Source organism: Propithecus coquereli, unplaced genomic scaffold (assembly GCF_000956105.1).
Source record: "Propithecus coquereli isolate 6110/MARCELLA unplaced genomic scaffold, Pcoq_1.0 Scaffold57, whole genome shotgun sequence".
NCBI lineage: Eukaryota > Metazoa > Chordata > Mammalia > Primates > Indriidae > Propithecus > Propithecus coquereli.
Genome location: NW_012151618.1, coordinates 8055515 through 8068848, shown reverse-complemented (window position 1 = coordinate 8068848; position 13334 = coordinate 8055515). Strand labels below are relative to the sequence as shown.

The window sequence follows — 13334 nt, the reverse complement described above, 5'->3', positions numbered from 1 at the left end:
TGCACACCCACCTTCACGGACCAGATGCTAGCAGACAGCTCTCGGGTCGTGCTGTGCACTTGCTTAACGATTTATCAAATTGCTTAGTCCGGCCAACAAATATTCATTGAGGCTCTACGGTGCTGAACAAGACACAGCCCCCACACTGCAGGGACTTTAGTTCTGTAGGGAAATAATACTGGCCAGCCACCATGCAAGAATGGAGAAGCTGGTAAGGGCCACATGAGTGGTACAAACCAGGTGTTGCCACCAGGCAGAAGGCAGAGTCACTTTGAACTGGGCCATCAGGAACAGCATTTGTGGAGCAGGCATCTGAGTCCAATATTCAACAGGGTAAACTATATGAACTCAGGGCAGCGTGAGAAAGGGTAGAGAGAGGACAAAGCAGAGGAACACCAACTAGTGAGAAGCACAGGCCACACAGGTTCCTGTTGCTAAGCAGTGGGAGATAAGCCTGGAACAGTCGATCGAGGCCAGTGCACAGAGGCATTCACTCCACGACTGCCCGGAACAGGAGAGAGACAGGAGGAACAGAAAGGAAGGGACAATGGAGGAACACTGCAGGGAGCACCCCAACATGCGTGGGAGTGTGCAGAAGAGCCGCAGGAATTCAAGTGCCAGTTACAGACAGGGGGACGGCAGCACTAGAATCACTGAGGAAGGCACCAAGAGGGACACACTGCCGCTCGCTACTCACTAGAAAATGTCAGACAAGCCCACGTTAAAGGCCGTTCTGCAAAATAACCAGCTTGTACTCTTCAAAGGTGTCAAGGTCGTGAGAGACAGAATGACTGGGAAACCGTCCCAGATTAAAGGAAATGAAAGAGGCCTGAAAACTAATGCAACATACGATCCTGGACCAGAAAACATCTTGTTTTTATCAAGATCTTTCTTTCTCCCTTTTTACTGTGAAGGACATTACTAGGACAATTGGTGACACTTGAATAAGGTCTGTAGATTAGATAATAGTACCAAGTCAGTGTTAGTTTTCTGATTTTGACATTTGTTATACAAGAAAATGTCCTTTTACAAAGGAAATATACATGTAAGTATTTAGGGGGGTAAAGGTGTGTAACATGTCTACAACTTGCTCTGAAATGGTTCAGGACAAATTACAACATGTATGTTTGTGTGCATGTGTACATACATGTGGATAGACACAAAGAGAGAAAGAGAATGTGATGGAGTGAGAATGATAAAGCAAGCGTGGTAAAAAATCAATAGTTACAGAATTTGGTTTAAAGGTATATTGGAATTATTTAAATTATTCTTGCAGCTTTTCCATAAATCTGAATTATTTCAAAACAAAAAGTTTTAAAAGGCGGAAAAAATGATTAGGAAAGCCAGGATTACAGAACAGAGAAGAAACGGTCTAGCTTCTGAGTATTAAATTCTGAGTGGGATTTGGGAGAGAGGTCAGGACTGGAAATGTCGACTCGAAGGCATCTGGGCAAAACAGGGGTTAAAAGCAGGGCTCCAAGGTCAGATGGCTGAGTTCCTTTCCCAGGTCTGCTCCCGGACAAGCAGAGCCTTACTGAAGTTGTTCTGATTTCCCTCTGCTTCAATTTCTTCACCTACATAACAGGAATAATAAGAGTCTGTGCCTCACAGTTGGAGCGAGGATTAGCGGACATAATACAAGCGAAGGAGGGCGCCCGGGAGGCGCTGGAAAGTGCCCAGTGCTCTGTAACTGCTATTGTGGGCTTGGACGTGACGTTGAGCTAGAAGAGAGGGAAGCGGGGAGGACAGGAAAGGAAGAGAAAAAGACCAAGGACAGGATCTCACAGAATCCCCACATCTAGAGGCCGGGAGAAAAGGAAAAGAAGAAAAATGAGGTGCGAATGGGCCTGGACAGCCAGTGCCTCGGAGACAGGGACAGACGTGCAGGAGGGCTGATGCCAGCCGAAGATGCAGGGCACGGATCAAGGCAGCGGAAGACAGAGCAAAGGCGTCGGGTCTGCAACCAGGACACTTCTGACGGAGCACCCCCAGGAAGCAGTTTCAACAGAAAGATCAGGGTGAAGCCAGAAGAGGCAGGTGGACAGTCAAAGGAGAGAAACTGAGGACAGCTCAACAGAACAGCAGGGTCTAGAACTGCACTGTCCCATAGAGTGGCCACTGGCCTCACATGGCTGCTGAAACTGAATTCAAATTCATTTAAAACTAAAATGAAAAACTAAGTTCCTCAGTCACACTGATCACATTTCGTGTGCTCAATAGCCACATGTGGTGAGTGACTGCCACTTGGGGCAGTACAGATAGAAAGTATTTCCCTCACCACAGAAAGTTCCATTGGACAGAGCTGGGACTCTAGCACAATTTCTTATGAGGAGAAATTTCTTATGGAGGAGTGAGGGTTGGGGACAGAATTAGGAGGGACCCAAGAAACTGGAGAAAGGGAATAACAAACACAGCAAGCTCTCAAAAGAGGCAAGAAGGAAGGGATAAAGTTCAGAGAATGGAGAGTGTGGAGTGTATGTGGGTTAATCCTGGGGAAAGGACTTGTAGACATTTTCTTCCTTTGAGAAAGAGAAAATAAAGGACAAAGAGAGGAAGAGAGAAATGCTTGGGGGTAGTGAGGAAGGTAAAGTGGGAATTTATATTGTGAAATCAGTGGTGAAATTGGAGCCAGCATAAATTTGCTATGGAACCAGTCGGAAGGTCTTTATGATTTTCTCCCGGATAATTTGGCAGGCTGGGAGAAGAAAAAGCAGATAATGAGTGTGATTTTGGACTGAGGGCTGGGATATGAGAAGTTCAACATGCTAAGACAAAGGATTCCGGATTGCAGGCAAAACTGAAATGGCTGGCAACCCATACACTCCAAGTCAAGAAACGGAGCCATAAAGGGGCTGAAGGATGGACCAGCAAGGGATTAAGGGACCAGAGCCCTCAGTGATGGTTAAACTCAGGTGCAACAGGTGTAAAGAATCAGCTGAGTAGACTCAAGTCCAAGTTCCAAATCTCGAAGGTGGAAAAATTCCCAAGATTGAACAAGTCCAATATGTTAGTAGTTGGAGAAAAGTAGAAACCGAGGCTATAGAAGTTGATGTTGAGGAACCCCAAGGTCAATGAATTAAAAGAGCCTCAACATAAACCCCAAAGTCACTGGCAAGAAACAAAGCAGAGAAGAGAACAAAGCTAGTTGCTCCCATTTTGTGTCTGTTTCTTTGTTTATCACTTTTTTGTAGCATCCAAGTGAAGTGATTCCCACTGAACTGGGGTGGACATCAGAATTACCCAGAATTCTCTTTTCTCTCCTCATCCTCCCTGTCCTACTGCTCCTCCTTTTGGGGTTTGGCATTTTGTTGTTGTTGTTGTTGTTGTTGTTGTTGTTGTTTTCAAGACAGGGTCTTGCTCTGTCACCCAGGCTGTAATGCAGTGCCATGATCACAGCTCACTGCAACCTCAACTTCCTGGGCTCAAGTGATCCTCCCACCTCAACCTCTGGAGTAGCTAGAACTACAGGCATGCACCACCAAGCCCAGATAATTTTTCTATTTTTTGTAGAGATGGTGTCTCTCTATGTTGCCCAGGCTGATCTTGAACTCCTGACCTCAAGTGATCCTCCCGCCTCGGCCTCCCAAAGTGCTGGGACTACAAGCGTGAGCAATTGTGCCCAGCCTGGGTTTGTTTTTAAAAATAAGGATTCTGAGATCTCACCAGCCCCCCTCCCCCATGATTCTAATTTGGTATATTTGAGAGAGTCTGCAGAGTCATGTTTTTCAGAATGTTCCAGGTGATTTGAGGAGCCACCAGGTTTGGGAAGTACTGAGCCAGAAGATAAGAAGGAGGGCCTGGGGGCACAAGCAGACAGCACTACCTTCTAAGAGACTTGGTTGGGGATGGGCTCAGGGCTTGGAAGTGGCTGTAAGGAGCCAGTGGAAAAGCACGCTCCCTCTGGTGAGATGGGAGAGGTCAGCAAAGAGGGCTGATCCGAGAGAAGGTGTTCACTCAGGCTCTGGTGCTAGGGGAGGCAGAGGAGATGGGCTCAGTGACAAAAAAAAAAAAATGAAAATTCAGGAGTGTGGCTGCAGGATACAAGAAAAAAGACGCTGAAAGGCAAACTGGAGTCACATAAGTTAGTGGCCTGCAGAGAGAGGAGGCTGAATAATTTGCTAATGAGGGTTCCAAGTGCAATGATGTGTGTGGTTCATTAGAGGGTTTGTAGGGTTTGGCAGTTGAATTCTTGAGCAGTAAGGATTTTTCTATCTCTATGCTATCAGAATTCTAACATGTAAACCATTAAAGATTATTAAACCCTCAGGTAAACAAGCTTGCAGAAGATTATACGTTAACCTTGGAAACTTTGTCTTCCCACTCATTTTCATACAGATGAAATCAGATTCGAATGAATATCAAAGGTAGCCTTGAAGCAGAAAGTCTGAAGAGGCAACACGAGGAATCTGTAAGAGGGCACTTCCTCCCTTCCGCCACCATGGAACAGGGAAGTTTATCCACTGAGAATACGGAAGGGGGCCAGAGTGTCTTTTCAGTACCAGCCAGTGCTAAAAATAGAAGTGCCACAGCCTACTAGGGCTCAGGAGCACTCCCCCAACACACACACACACACACACACACACACACACACACACACACACACCCCACTCCATGACGGGGCCCTGAAGGCAGATACAAAGTGCAAACTCTACGTATTTACTCTCACGAACCTCACTCTCATTTAAAGAGCAAGCTGCAAAGGTTTGCCCCTGCTTCCAAGAAAGCTGCACTTTTGTGCATTCAAATCATCCTAGCATTATTTCTGGTTACTCCCATGAAATAATTTATAACGCTGGTGTACACAGACTCTAAGCTGAGGGTGCGAGCGCACGCGCACACGCACACACATATACACACACACAACCTCGTGCACATTGAAGAAATGACTCACTTAATTTGCTGCTGCCTGCCACTACTGGGTTTTGATTTTACCTGTTCAAATACAAAGTTTCCTATTAGATTAACTACGGGAAAGAACTCAAGAGCATTAACCCTGATTTTGTTCTTGTCTTTAGGGCACCTAAGGGGTTTTAACCTGTGCATCTTAAGAGCCACTCTCTCTACCACCAACTGCTCTATCCGTAATCTTCCATAACACGATAACATTTTTTGCCACTTTAGGAGCCTATTAATGGAAACCCCCGTAGAATAAACAGGGTTAAACCTTGTCTAACCAGTACGTGCAGAACCGTACTTTGGGGCTCTTTCTCAGCTCACAGTACAAGGCACAACAGCAGTGTGGAACTGCAAAGAGCCCGAGCCTCTCCTTTGAAAGATGAGAAAAAGAGAAGGGGCAGAGGGGCAGGATGGTTACCCTGCCCAAGGTCACTCAGCTCTGAGTGGTGGGTCTGCGGACTCGCCCCTGCCCCTGGCAATCTGTGCACCAGCGCCGCTCCCCCAGACGGTCCCCGGGGCTTCGGCTGGGTTGCTAGCATGCAGCCCCCGCGAAAAAGCAACGCCAGTTGCGCTCTGTGCCCAACTTCATCCCTTCGCGTCAGCATGCAGTTAACCCTCTCGCCCGCGGCATGTCACATGGGCCACGCGCAGCTCCCTCTCTCCCCCACGCCTATCTACTGAGCGGCTGCCCCAAGGTCACCGGCCGTCCCGGGGAGCTCCCGCCGCCCGGACCCGCAGGATGCGCAGCCGGGGGTCCGGGGCGCGGCACTCACCGGCGCGGGGGGCGGGCGCGCCACGGCCGCCCATGTCCTCGCCGGCGCGGCTGGGTGCGGCGGCCGCGGGCGCTAGCTGAGCAGGGCGCCCGGCTGCGGGCCCGCGCCGCGGGGAGCGCTGTCCAATCAGCGCGCGCCTGCCGCCTGGCCCGGCGCGCGGCCCGGCCGGGTTCGCAGCTCCCGGGGGGCGCGAGCCGCCGCGCGCCGCCCGAGCCGCTTCCGGGCGCGTTGCCTGGACGCGGTTGCCGTGGCAGCCCGAGCTGGAGGCTTTCCCCGAGCACCCGCGCCCAGCCTGCCGGCGCCGCCCCTCCTCCCTCCTCGTTCCCACACCCAAAATAGCCTCTGCTCGGCGCTGCTGGTTCCCACAGAGCTCGCATCCAAGCGCCTCGGAGTTGGCGGGCGGGGATTTCGCTTATTGGAAAATAAACCCCGTCGTAGGGCTGCTTGCCTTGAAGGGAGAGGTGTTGAAATGGTGCCTGATCAAGATAATAGCCACGGTGGTTGCACTGTAATTCTCTCGAGTCCTAACATCCCTTATTTACTAACCTCTTTCCCACAAAATTAGTTATCACCCCCCCAAAATTGGGGAGAAGTTAATTGATTAGGCCATGGTCTCGTAAACGGCTCGCGCGCTCACGCCCCACCTGTGCAGGTGAACCAACCCTCCGGGCTTGCTGTCATTTAATGAAGCACCGTGACACCTGCAGCTGAGACCAAGGATCGCGTCTCATCGCAACAGACACGACGCGAGAAAGAACTGCTAATAACGCTCTTCTCCCCCTGCCTTTCTGCTCCCTCTGCTTCGTGCCCCTCCCAAGGCGCCCTAACTCTTTCCACCTTCCTCTCGATTTTGGATTTTCATTGTGATTCTGCACTGGTCGGTTCACTCATAATTTTGCTTCCTCTCGGTGGGCGGGATTTAAGCGGAGTTGGGGACCCCAGCTTTGCCAGCCTCCCTGCGTGAGGTTCATACCTCTTTCGTAGACGCTGGTACTTACCCTGGGCAGGTGATCCCGTCTGCCTCCCCGACAGCCCGAGCCCCTGCAACCCGGGGGAGGGAGCGACATGAGCTGCGGAGTCAGGCTGAGCCGTTTTGGAATCCTCGCTCCAGCAGTAATTTGTGTGTGGTCTTGGGTATTCTGCGGCTGCTTCCCCACCTATGAAACGGGATAATACCCCCCAGAAAGGGCTAATGCATCTGTAACATTTATTCAGTCGACAATATGTATTGGATGCTTGCCAAATGCTAGAAACTGTGCTTAGCTCTAAGACACAGTGGTGGAGAAGGAAAAAAGAGACATCGCTCTCCGCTCTCATGGAGTTTCTAGTCTGACATATGTTAATCGAATCATCATAGACACATGTAAAACTGCCATTGTGACCAGGAGCGTCATGGTCCTGTGATGTGGAGACCTGATCTAACAGCATCCCTGTAGCGCTGTAAAAGCTCCAGGATTATTCTTTCCTTTTCTCCGTTAGATTCCCACTGGCTGGTGCGTGGTGTGTACTCGGTAAATACGTATTGAATAGAATCCTATGTCATGGTGATGACAGTATCTCTCAATTTCCCAGTGACATTCTGCCACTTAAAATATATTCAAAACATATGTAACTGCCACAATTTCTGGAAAGGTGCGAAGGTATTAATATTACCAGAAATCACCCATGGAAACCCAGAGCCCATCACGGAGAGTCCAGGAAAAGATTCAACATGTTTCTTGCCTGTCTCCATCGAGGTGCCTTCGAGTGTGTAGGGCGTGCATCTCAGACGGACACATGACGGTCCCCTCTGCCTTGTCTCCCCTCTCTCCTCACTCCTCCACTGGGTCCCCCGTCCTGCCCCTCCCCCTCTAGTCAAAGCCTCAGGGGACCCATTCCTGCCTTCCTAAGAGGGACCCTTATATTCCTCAGCATGGCGTGCCTATAAAGCAGAGGAAACTCGCTCTTCCTACTGCTATGACCTTCAAAGACGCTTTGATATTTTATTTGCTACAAGATTCCTCACTCTCAAGGACAGGGAGGGAGAGGCCCTGGAACGTGAGGGGCTCTTGCCATATGTGTGCACCCTTTATAGAAGCTGACTTGAATTTCCTTTCTAAAAATCATACCAATTAACAAATAAAATCCAATATTTAAAAAGATTCACTAATGATAAGACAAATAAGTGTAGTTCTTTCAAAACATGAATTTTTCACCATGAACTGAGGTTTCAAAGTGGTGTTAAATCAGGTCCACCACTTCCCACTTCTGACTTAGCCTTTTTTCTTTCCAGGTGATTTGTTTTCAATCATGAAGGGAAGAAATTTAGTGCACAATGATTTATGCCTACCCTAGTTTGTTTCCAATTCTTTTGCTGTTTCTGTAGGCTAAATTGCAATGAAATATCCATTTTTCCAGAATCATTTTGATTGTAACTCATTACAGGAGATAGATTTTTTTGTGCACTATTTTAAAAACCCATGATTGGCCAGGTGTGATGGCTCACGGCTATAATCCCAGCACTTTAGGACGTTGAGGTGGAAGGATCCCTTGAACCCAGGAATTTGAGACCAGCCTGGACAATGTAGCAAGACCCTGTCTGCACAGGGAAAAAAATAGAAAAATTAGCTAGATGTGGTGGCACATGCCTGTAGTCACTTGTGCCTGTAGTCCCAGCTACTTGGGAGGCTGAGGCAGGAGGATCACTTGAGCCCAGGAGTTTGAGGTTGCAGTGAGCTATGATGATGCCACTGCATTCTAGCCTGGGCAACAGAGCAAGACCCTGTCTAAACAAAAAACCCTCTTTACTGTGGCTTTCAAACTCCAACATACACTGCCCTCTGAATCCATCTAGGATCACTCTTTTTCCCTTTTTTGAAGCTCCAGCCCCAACAGTCCTCTTATCCTCCATATATGCCATTCACCTTCTTTGCACTGGCTGTTCCTTCTCCCTGAAATTCTCTTTCCCTATATCATCACATAGCTGACTGTCAGACAAATGCCACCTTCTTAGATAAGTCCACCCTCACATCCTTTCTAAATCAGCCACCATGCTCACATCAGTCACTATCATATGGCTCTTTTCATTTTCTCCATGACCCTCATCACTGTCCAAAATTGCATTGCTTGCTTGTTGATGATTTTTCCCCTTAGAATGTAAGGTCTATGAGGGCATAGACCACACAATGACTACTGTGTCCCCATGCCTAAAATCATGCCTAATAGAGTCTAGGTGCTCAACAGATGAGGAAATTGGGGCTCAAACAAGTAAAATGACTTACTCCAAATCATCCAATTAGTAAGAGAAGAAGCCAAAATTTGAACTCAAGCCTTTGACTCTGAATCTTGGAGTCCTTTTGTTGCATTATAATTCATGTAATATATGTTCAGCAGGTAATTATTTTAAGTATACTGAGTCATGGAAAAAGGTCACCTGGATTTTTGTTATTCATAATGCTTATAAAAAACTTACTAAAATGAATTTTTTTGGTACTCTACAATGTTATTATTGTTACATACATACATAGAAAAATCATACTTTAAAAGGCCACTCTAGCTGGAAAATATTTTTATATTAGTAAAATAGGCTTTACCTTGACTATTCTATTTTTGAGGGGCTAAAACTGACATTAAAAACAATATACTGGCCAGATGCAGTGGCTCATGCCTATAATCCTAGCACTCTGGGAGGCCGAGGCAGGTGGATCGTTTGAGCTCAGGAGTACGAGACCAGCCTGAGCAAGAGCGAGACCCGTCTCTACTAAAAATAGAAAGAAATATTAATTTTTTTAAAAGTTAAAAAATATTATAAAAAACAATGTACTGGTTTTTTTGTCAGAAAGTTATCAAAAATCTATTTGGAACAAATTGCTATGCAGTTAATGGGTTCATGTTCTTTTAAACAAAATTAGTTTTTAAATTAATGTCTAAAGTTCTCCAAAAAAGGTTTTATAAGGACATTCCAGAATGGAAGAATTGTGGTTTGTGGACCATACATTTTGAATGTGCCCCAAATAGAAATACAAAAAGTATGTCCTGGAAGAAAGGCAGTATTAAGACTCATAAAAAACTGGAAGATATTCAAAATAATAGGTACATGTACTTTTAAAATATTCTAATTTTTTCTCATAACTCTGGATTTTTCTTTTAATTTTTTGTACCAAAGAAACTTAGTTTATAAAATCAAACATGCTTATACTAATGTTTCTTGATCTTTCAGTGTTAGACATTATCTATTCATTTCCTGCTATGGGAGATAAGGAATTAGCTCTATTATATGCTTCAACCTACCTTCTGCCACATACACTTTTCATTCCCTAACCTTCTCAACATAATGACCTAATTTTTTATTAAACCAATAATCAATAATGTGTTTACATTATGACTAATGTTCACAGCTTAGTCAAGTATGATTGTACACCTTTTTTTTAACTCTTGGCATTAATAATTGCTTTTTCTGATCACTGACTTTGTTCTTTATGTGTACCTACCACTAATTCATCTATAAACTTTCTGGCAGAATTATAACTCCTTTCACTATAATCCAACATACCAGGCAAGCTGTTTCTCTCTCTTTCTGTCATTTTCTTGGGAGTGTCCTCCCTGTAGTGCTTCACTTCTTAATCCATTCTGTACTGATTGCTCTCCATCAGACTTGCTGAACATCCTGGGACTTTCTTTTATCAAACTCCTGAGAATTCTCTTTTCTATTATCTTGGGGTGGATCTTCCATTTCCAAGATCCATGTCTACTTCTTTTTGATTTACTTTCTCATACCTGGAAAACATTTCTCAGTAGATTCCTGAGAAAGGGTACATATGGGGTACATTTTTGGGAACTAGCATATGTGAAAATTTATTCTGCCCTCATACTTGATGGATAGTTTAGCTGGGTATAGAATTCTAGAATGGAATTAAGTTTCTTTCAGAATTTGAAAAGTACTGTTCTTTCTTCCAGTGTTACTTTTGGGAAGACTGGTGCCATTCTGACTCCTGATTCTTTGTTTGTAGTGTATTTACTGTCTGGAAAATTTTGGATCTTGTCTGGATTTTGTCTTTATCTTTAGTGTTCTAAAATTTCAAAACTAGTTGCCTTGGTTTGTGTCGTTTTTTTTCATTTACTTTGCCAGGGTCTTGGTAGTTCTGTTCAATGTAGACACTCATGTCCTTCAGTTATAAGAAAATTTCTTGTATAATTTCTGCAACATTAAGGGGCTTATTCTGAGCATCCTTATTGGTTGTCCTATCTTCAGTATTGCCCATAAAAGTGCCTGTGTTGAAGATTTTTTAAAGCTTTATTTATTGTTCTCTCTCTTTAAACTTAACAAAAGGAAAGCTGATATCTCTTGTGGAAGTGTTCCTACAGATACCATTATTCTCTCCCCTTAGAGAAGGGGTAGACTCTTTCTTGGAAAAAGAAGAGTCAAACTGATTATATTAAGGTTAGATATTGGGTATATTTGGGTTTTCAACTTATAATGAATTAGCAATAATTTTGTATGTGTTACTGAGACCTGTTCAAAAAAGAATGTTTTGACTTCTAAGTGCTGTAATTAGCAAATTTTATCTCCATGTGTAAAATAAAATAGTTCAACCAGTATTAATTAGACTTTCACTCTTCTGACTGGATTTGGAAAAGAATAAGCCAGGGAAAGCTAAGCCCTAACTTCTGATGTAAGAGATTTGGGCAGAGGTGCTAGTCAGAAATAGGTGCACTCCTGATGCTAAGAACAGGGCAGGCAGATGGAGGAATGAGTCTTAAAGGGCTGAGCCTGGGTCAGGTGATAGGACTAGAAAGGTGCCAGTCTTCTTTGTTCTAGGGATGCTTTGATATCTTACTTCATTGTTCCTGAGAACAAACAACGGAAAGCAGGGGTCAGATAATTGTCTGGTGGTGGTTGTCATTGACTTCAGAGCCATTGCCAGCCACATTCATCCTCAGAGATGTCCACTGAGAGAAAGAATAACTTCAACCAGCAGTGGGAATAGGCAGGATGCCACTTCCACCTTTCCCACAGCACCAAATACATAGTCCTCTTTCCGTTCTTAAGGGCGTCTTTTGATACTTAATTTGGTTGAGTCATGTAAGTGGGGCAGGAAGGATACAGAAAAACAAGGCAGAAACCATACTGTAACAATGTCACTCATTGTTCTCGAAGAAGAGAGATCTTGGAATTTGTAATAGGTACAGCCCCAAATGGTCCAGGATATCAGGAGCTGCACAAACAGTTGACTAGGACGTTGATAACCACATGCAAGGGAAAGAGATGGTTTTGGAGTGTGGCTGACACCGGAAGGATACCTAGCATTGTTCCAAGACAAGCAATGGCAGTAATAGTGCGAGGAGTGAGTCAACCAGACTAATTAACAAATTCTGTCTCCTTGTGTAAGATATAATAGTTCAGCCAATATTAATTAGATCCTCACTCCTTTGGGTCTTGGGAGGCAAGAATAATATTATAAAATGTATACCTTAGACATAAATAATATTATAAATAATGATAAAGGGTTTTTTTAAGCTCTTTATATGAATTGATGCCTTTGATCTCCATTATAACCCAATGAGGTAGGCAGTACATTGTCTTCATGTACAGATGAGGACACTTAGTCAAAGAGGAGTGAAATAACTTGCCAAGCACATACAGTTTCCAGCACCTTCATGGAATGAATCCCCTTAAGGGAAAAAAGAAAATATCTAAAAAAAAAATTCAGTCCTAGCATTCCGGGAGGCCGAGGCGGGCGGGTTGTTTGAGCTCAGGAGTTCAAAATCAGCCTGAGCAAGAGCGAGACCCCGTCTCTACTAAAAATAGAAAATAAATTAATCGGCCAACTAAAAATATATAGAAAAAATTAGCATGGATGCCTGTAGTCCCAGCTACCCGGGAGGCTGAGGCAGAAGGATTGCTTGAGCCCAGGAGTGTGAGGTTGCTGTGAGCTAGGCTGATGCCATGGCACTCACTCTAGCCCAGGCAAAAGCGTGAGACTCTGTCTCAAAAAAAAAAAATTTAAGAACAGGGCCTTGCTTTGTCATCACAGCTCACTGCAGCCTCAAACCCCTGGGCTCAAGCAATCCTCCTGCCTCAGCCTCCCTAATAGCTTGGACTACATGCACATATCAGCATGCCCCGCTGATTTTTAAATTTTTTCTAGAGACAGGGTCTTGCTATGTTTCCCAGGCTTGCATCAAGCTCCTGGGCTCAGGAATGCTCCCACCTTGGCCTCCCAGAGCTCTGGGATTACAGGGGTGAGCCACCATGCCCAGCCAGAAAATGGCAATTTTATTATTTATGTTTCCCAGGAGAAGAAAGAGCTATTTCCTTAGTCTACAGTGACAATAACCTACTACTACATGACTATGTGGGGCTCCAGCACCTGACAGAGAATCCTGCAAACCCATTCGCGTTGCCTTGGGAAACCTGATGTGTGCGTGAAAATGATTAAAGTGTATTCAGATGTGGGAAGGGAAACAAAGAGGATTACACTTGATATTTCTCTCTTTAAGAACAACTGCATAATATTAATTTTACTTAAGTGCAGGATATGGATTGTCTATTAATTACAATTTTTAAAAAGTATATCACTCTATATGCCTTTCCTGGCAAGCATGTACTCATAACAAGCTTGCTTCAGTTTCACTATTTAGGAAAATGCTCCCCTAAACATTTTTGGCTCTGAATATTTCAAACTA

At 44.9% G+C, this 13334-nt stretch overlaps 1 protein-coding gene across 2 annotated transcripts in view; it reads right to left on the bottom strand.

The window, feature by feature from the left end:
• The window catches only part of FAM81A (family with sequence similarity 81, member A), a 71226-nt gene extending 65447 nt beyond the window's left edge, over positions 1-5779 (bottom strand). The window contains exons 1-2 of one of the 2 annotated variants that reach the window (XM_012658041.1): positions 5670-5751; positions 4892-4932 (exon numbers count right to left, since the gene is read on the bottom strand). The gene's annotated coding sequence lies outside the window, so the exon portion shown is untranslated. Of the gene's footprint in view, positions 1-4891; positions 4933-5669 lie in introns of both variants that reach the window. The other variant, XM_012658040.1, reaches the window with a different exon arrangement.
• Between the last annotated feature and the right edge of the window lie 7555 nt (positions 5780-13334).